The sequence below is a fragment of the Colobus angolensis genome, unplaced genomic scaffold, assembly GCF_000951035.1.
Source record: "Colobus angolensis palliatus isolate OR3802 unplaced genomic scaffold, Cang.pa_1.0 Scaffold250, whole genome shotgun sequence".
Lineage (NCBI taxonomy): Eukaryota > Metazoa > Chordata > Mammalia > Primates > Cercopithecidae > Colobus > Colobus angolensis.
Genome location: NW_012115711.1, coordinates 2,220,662 through 2,227,142, shown reverse-complemented (window position 1 = coordinate 2,227,142; position 6,481 = coordinate 2,220,662).

Here is a 6,481-nt window from a genome sequence, read left to right as displayed (position 1 = left end):
TCACTGTGGCTTTAATTCGCATTTCCCTGAAAGTTAGTGATGTTGAGCATTTTTTCATGTGTTTGTTGGCTGTTTATATATCTTCTTTTGAGAATTCTATATTCATGTCCTTTGCCCACTTTTCGATGGAATTACTTGTTTTTTTCTTGCTGTGTTGTTTGAGTTTCTTGTATATTCTGGATGTTAGTCCTTTATCAAATGCATAGTTTGTGAATATTTTCTCCCACTCTGTTGGTTGTCTGTTTACTCTGCTGATTATTTCTTCTGCTGCACAGAAGCATTTAGTGATTTTTTAAGCATTTTGTAATTTCCAGCATACAGATCTTTTATACATGTTTTGTTGGTGTTATACCTAATGATTTTATCTTATTAGAACTATTGTAAACATTTTTTTAATTTTGATTTTGAATTCTTTATTGATTGTATATAGTATTATGATTGACTTTTATGTGTTGACGTTGTACCCTGTGAACTTGATAAACTCGCTTATTAGTACTAGGAGGGTTTTTCTTGCATTTGCTTTTGGGTTCTTAGTCATGAATTCTTTGCCTAAGCCTATGTCTAGAAGAGTTTTCCCAATGTTATCTTGTAAAATTTTTATGATTTCAAGTCTGAGATATAAGTCTTTGATCCATCTTGAGTTGATTTTTGTATAAAGTGAGAGATGAGGGTCCAGTTTTATTCTTCTATATGGTGGCTTGCCAATTATCCCAGCATCATTTATTGAATAGGGTATCATTTCTCTACTTTATGTTGTTGTATGCTTTGTTAAAGATCAGTTAAAAATAGATTTTGGGCCGGGCACAGTGGCTCATGCCTATAATCTCAGCACTTTCGGAAGCTGAGGTGGGCAGATCACTTGAGGCCAAGAGTTGGAGACCAGCCTGGCCAACATGGTGAAACCCCATCACTACTAAAAATACAAAAATTAGCCAGGTGTGGTGGCACATGCCTGTAATCCCAGCTACTATGGAGGCTGAGGCATGAGAAGCCCTTGAACCTGGGAAGCTGAGGTTGCAGTGAGCCATGATCATGGCACTGCACTGCAGCCTGGGTGACAGAGCAAGACTGTGTCTCAAAAAATAAAACAGAAATTAAAATATAGATTTCCTGGGATTTTCTACCCAATCATATTGTGGATGAACAGGGACAGATTTATTTCTTCCTTTACAATTTGCACGCCTTGTATTTCCTTCTTGCCTTATAATATTGACAGAAGTTTCAGTACTATATTGAATAGGAGTGATGAGAGTGGACATCCTTGCCTTGTTCCTGATATTAGAGAGAAAGGATTTAGTCTGTCAACATAAAGTATGGTATTAGCTGTAGATTTTTTGTAAATATTCTTTATCTGGGTAAGGAAGCTCCCTTCTATTCCAAATTGCTAAGAGTTTCATTACGAATGGATATTGTATTTTGTAAAAAGTTTTTTTTCATCTGCTGATATAATTTGGGGCATCTTAATCTATTTTGTGCTGCTAAAACAGAATACCACAGACTGGCTAATTTATTTATAAAGAATAGAGATTTATTTCTTACAGTTCTGGAGGCTGGGAAGTCCAAGATCACGTGGCCACATCTGGTGAGGGCCTTCTTGCTGCATCATCCCATGGTGGAAGGTGAAAGGGCAAGAGAGAGTGTGCTTATGTGCGTGCCTGTGCATGCGAGTGTGGGAGCCAAACTTATCCTTTTATCAGGAACTATTTTCTGAGTTAACTAAACCATTCCATCAATAATGCCATTAATTCATTCATGAGGGCAGAAGCCTTAGAGGTAGAGCCCTCATGACCTAATCACCTCTTAAAGTTCCCACCTCTCAATGCTGTTGCACTGGAGATTAAGTTCCAACACATGAACTTCGGAGGATGCATTCAAACCATACCATGGAGTTTTACATCTTTAGAATGGATTGCTTTGATTGATTTTAACATGTTGAACCAGCCTTGTATTCCTGGGATAAACCATGCTTTCTTGTGGTATATTAATTATCTATTTTGTATATAGCCAAATTTCATTTGCATTTTTTTAGGATTCTTATGTTTATGTTCATGAGGGATATTGATTTGTAGTTTCTTTTTTTATATCACTTATTTTTCTGGTTTTTATATCGGGGAAATGCTGGCCTCACAGAGTAAGTTGATACGTATTTTCGTCTTCTAACTTCATAGAGAGATTGTATAGAATTGATGCTATTTCTTCTTTAAATGAATGGTAAAATTTGCCATTGAGACTGTCTGGACCTGGGTATTTTGGGGGAAGATTTTTAATTGCAAATTCAATTTCAGTAATATTTATAGAAGGATTTAGATTATTTAGATTATTTGTTACATTTTGGATAAGTTTTGCCAGTTTGTGCTTTTTGAGAAATTTGTTTCATCTATGTTGTCAAATTTATGCGTTTAGAATTGCTATTATATACTCTTGTCATTGTAATACCTATGAAATTTCTAACTACTCTTTCATTCCTGAGTTTTTATTTCAGCTATTATGTTTTTAGTTCAAAATATCCATGTGATTCTTATTTATATCTTCTGTTTCTTCACTGAGTGCTTCTGTTTTAAATATTTGTTCCAAAATCGCTTGTTATTGTTCATTCAAACATTTTTATAATAGCTAATTTAAGATAATTTAATGTCTTATAATTCATGTCTGTTGTCTTTTTCCATGTTAATTGAAATGTTTATGGTTATTTGCATGCTGATTGATTGTAGTTTGTATCCTGGACATTGTGAGTATTGTCTTGAGATTCTCTATCTTGTTTATATCCTGTGGAGAAAGTCTATATTTTTGTTTTAGCCTTTTGTATATTTTGGTTCCAACATCAATTCAGTTTTCAAGCCTTTTGCAGTACCATATAGGTCTGTCCTGTGTTTGTACCATCTAGTGGTCAGTCTGAGACTTGGGTGGAGGTGTCCTTTCTAGCTGAGTTTCCAAATCTTTGGTATGCTAATGAAGATCAAAGCAGTCACAAGTCAGAGGTAAGCCCAGGGGTTCAAATCAACTTTACACTGTTTCTTTTTCAAAACTCTTCCCTCTCCTTTACCTTTTCAGTACTTTCCAGTTCCCTGGGCTCTCATTTTCTGTTTTCTTTTCAAAAACTACCCACTGTCGTAGTTGTAGCATTTCCAGAAATAAGTAGCAGGAGGAGAGAGTGAGAATGAGAGAGGGAGAGGGAGAGGAAGAGGAAAAACTAGTATAAAGATGTCTTCTTGACATCGTGGCTTCACCTAGAGGAAGGAACTTATCCCACACAGTTTTGATTCCTGGAGGCTCCCATTCTGGGCCACTATTGCTTCTGAGCCACCTTTGCTTTTACTGCCTCCACTGTGGAACCAAAGAAGGAGTAAATAAAAACCCAAGGGATTTCCCCCACTCTCACTGAATTTTAGTTCTCTGTTACATTCCTTGAGCCCAAACTCCAAGACTTCTCCTGCATCTCTGTCTGCTAGACAATGCTCGTTTTGAATTGCATACAATGTTGAATTCAGGCTCAGGATACTGAACGGGGAGAAAAGTAATGCTGAATTTGCAGTTGTTTAGTTGGTACTTCAAACTCTGGTGTCTTCTCTGATCTACCTACTTAGATTTACCTTTCAATTTTCATATAGTTGTTCATGCATTCTATCAGAATTTTATATTTGAGTTAGTGAGAGATAAAAGGTCTGAGAATTGGACCCAACTATATATGTTTTGTAAACAGCATGTAGTTGGATCCTACTTTTTAATCTAATCTGACCACTTTCTTCTTTAGTTGGAATATTTAGTTGATTCACATTTAAAGTGATTATCAATATAGTTAGATTAAAATCTACCATCTTTCTGTTTTCATTATATTTGTTCTTGATGTTTTCTATTTACTGTATTTGGCTTTTGTTTCCTTTTTCCATCTTTTTTCTGCCTTTCATTATTTTATTTGGTTATTTTGTGTGATCCCATTTTGTCTCATGTATTTATTTATTATTTAGATATCTTTTAAGGAAACCTTTTTAGTGGTTTCCAGAAAGTTTGTAATGTACATTTTTATATAATTTGGTTCACCTTTAAATAATACTGTACTGCTTCATGTGTAGTACAAGACTATCCCCAATTCCTTCCTTCCATTGTTTGTGTCATTGTTGTATTTCATTATTTTTTTTACAAATGCTATAAACATACAATACATTGGTACTATTATTGCTTTAAACAATCAGTTATATTTTAGAGCAATTAAGAATATGATAGTTATATTTGTCTTCATTTATTACTTTTGCAACACTTTTCCTTTAATTATGTACACCCAATTTTCTGATCTATATCATATCCCTCTGTCTGAAGAATTTCCTTTAATATTTAGACTGTAAGACAGGTCTGCTGATGCTGAGTTTCCTCAGTTTTTGACTGAAAAAGCATTTTATCTTAATTTTTGAAGGATATTTTTGCAGAACTTGGAATTCTGGATTGGCATTTTTTTCTTTCAACACTTTAAAGGTTTCATTCTACTGTCTTTTTGCTTATGTGATTTCTGACAAGAAGTCTGGTATAATTCTTCTCTTTGTTCTTCTGTGGGTAAGATGTTCCCCACCTACCACCTTCTTCCTGGCAGTCTTCAAGATTTTATTTTTGCCTTGATTTTCTGTAATTTGAATTTGATATATCTGGGTGTGGGTTTTGGTTTGGTTTTGGTATTTACCCTGGTTGGTGTTCTCTGAGCTTCTTGAATCTGTGGTTTGGTGTCAGTCATTAATTTGGAAAATTTTGGCCATTATTGTCTTCACATATTTCTTCTGCCTTATTCTTTCTTCCCCTTCTTGTGTTCCAAATACATATGTGTTATACTGTTTGATATTGTCCCACAGTTCTTGGATGTTTTGTTCTGTTTTCTTTTTTTTTGCTCTTTTTTTTCTCTTTGCATTTCAGTTTGTGTGATCTCTATTGACCTGTCTTCAAGTTCACTGATGACTCAGCTGTGCAGAGTCTATTGATGAGCACATCAAGGATAGTCTTCGTATCTGTTACTGTGTTTTTTCTCTCCCATTTATATTTGATTCTTTCTTATACTTTTCACCCCCCTGCCGAAATTGCCTATCTGATCTTGCATGATAAACTTTCCCAATAGTGCCTTTAACATACTAATCATAGCTATTTTAAGTTTCCTATCTGATAAAGATGGAAACACTAGACAAAGGGAATTCCAAAAGGGGGAATGGGCAGGGGGGAGCAAGACTTGAAAAACTACCTATTGGGTACTGTGTTCGCTATTTGGGTAATGGGGTCACTAGAAGCCCAAACCCCACCATTACACAATATACCCAGGTAACAAACATGCACTTATAACCCCTGAATCTGTAATGTACAAAAATGAAAGCAAAATAATCCAAGTAAATAAACAGATTCCTTGTCTGATATTTCCAACATCTGTGTCATAACTTATTTTGGTCCTAATGATTGCTTTTCTCTTCAGACATTGTTTTTATTCCTTGCCTTGATTCTTCCCTTTGTGCTACACCCTGGAGATAATATATGCCTTAAATCTCGTTTAGATGTATTCCACTGTTATTTTTACTGATGCTTTTTAGCCTGGTAGTGGGGGAATGGGGACCTGGGACATTCTATGCTATTCTCATTAAGTCTCAGTCTTAGGCAGGCTTACCCTGAGTGTTGGAGGTGTGTCCTTCACAAGTGTTCCTGCCTCTCCTCCTGTGTTCTAACCCAGGTGGGCCTTGCCCCTCCCGGGTTAGACCTTTTTTTTTTTTTTTTTTCAATTTTCTCCCCCAGCTGTACTGAGTTTTCACCAGTGCACCTCAGTTTCTGTTGCCCTTTCTTCTGAGGACTAAGACTTCTTTCCCTTTGGGAAGATAAGGTAGATTGGTATGGGCAGAGTTTCAGTGATGTTGGTCAGTCTGCTCTGCCAGCTGCAGTGAGTTTCTCCCAGTACTTTCAAGCTAGTTTTTGTTGCCTTTTCCCTGAATAGTAAGGCTTTTGCTCTATAGAGAATATAGGGAAAATAGTCTGTGCAGAATTTCAGCAACAGCTATTGTACTGTTCTCCCCAAGCCAGAACTACAGAATATCTTTCTCAGGATTCTTCTCAGTCTTCCTTGTCAGCTTCTGGGGGAGTTCCTGGAGGAAAACTCTGCAAAGGGGTGCAAAACTGCCTATGTCTGCAGCCCCTACAGGCTTCACATTCTCACACTAGCCCATAACCAGCCTCTAGCAATTCATCATAATTTTTAGCTGAATCTTCTTATGAGTTTGTATGTTGTTCACTGGTATCTGCAAGGTATGCAAATGCCTGGTCCTGTGGCTCCCTTGAAGATGGTTGTTTCTACAGGTTTGTGGTACTGCAACCTCAGTTTTCTGATGAGTCGGAGAGACGTTCTTAATTTTCACTTTCCCAGCTTTTGTTCTTATTGTAATGGTGGGAGACGTGTTCTTTACAACTCTACATTTCTGACCTAATACCAGAAGAGCATATGAATCTGAGGATAAGCTTTTGAGGGTCT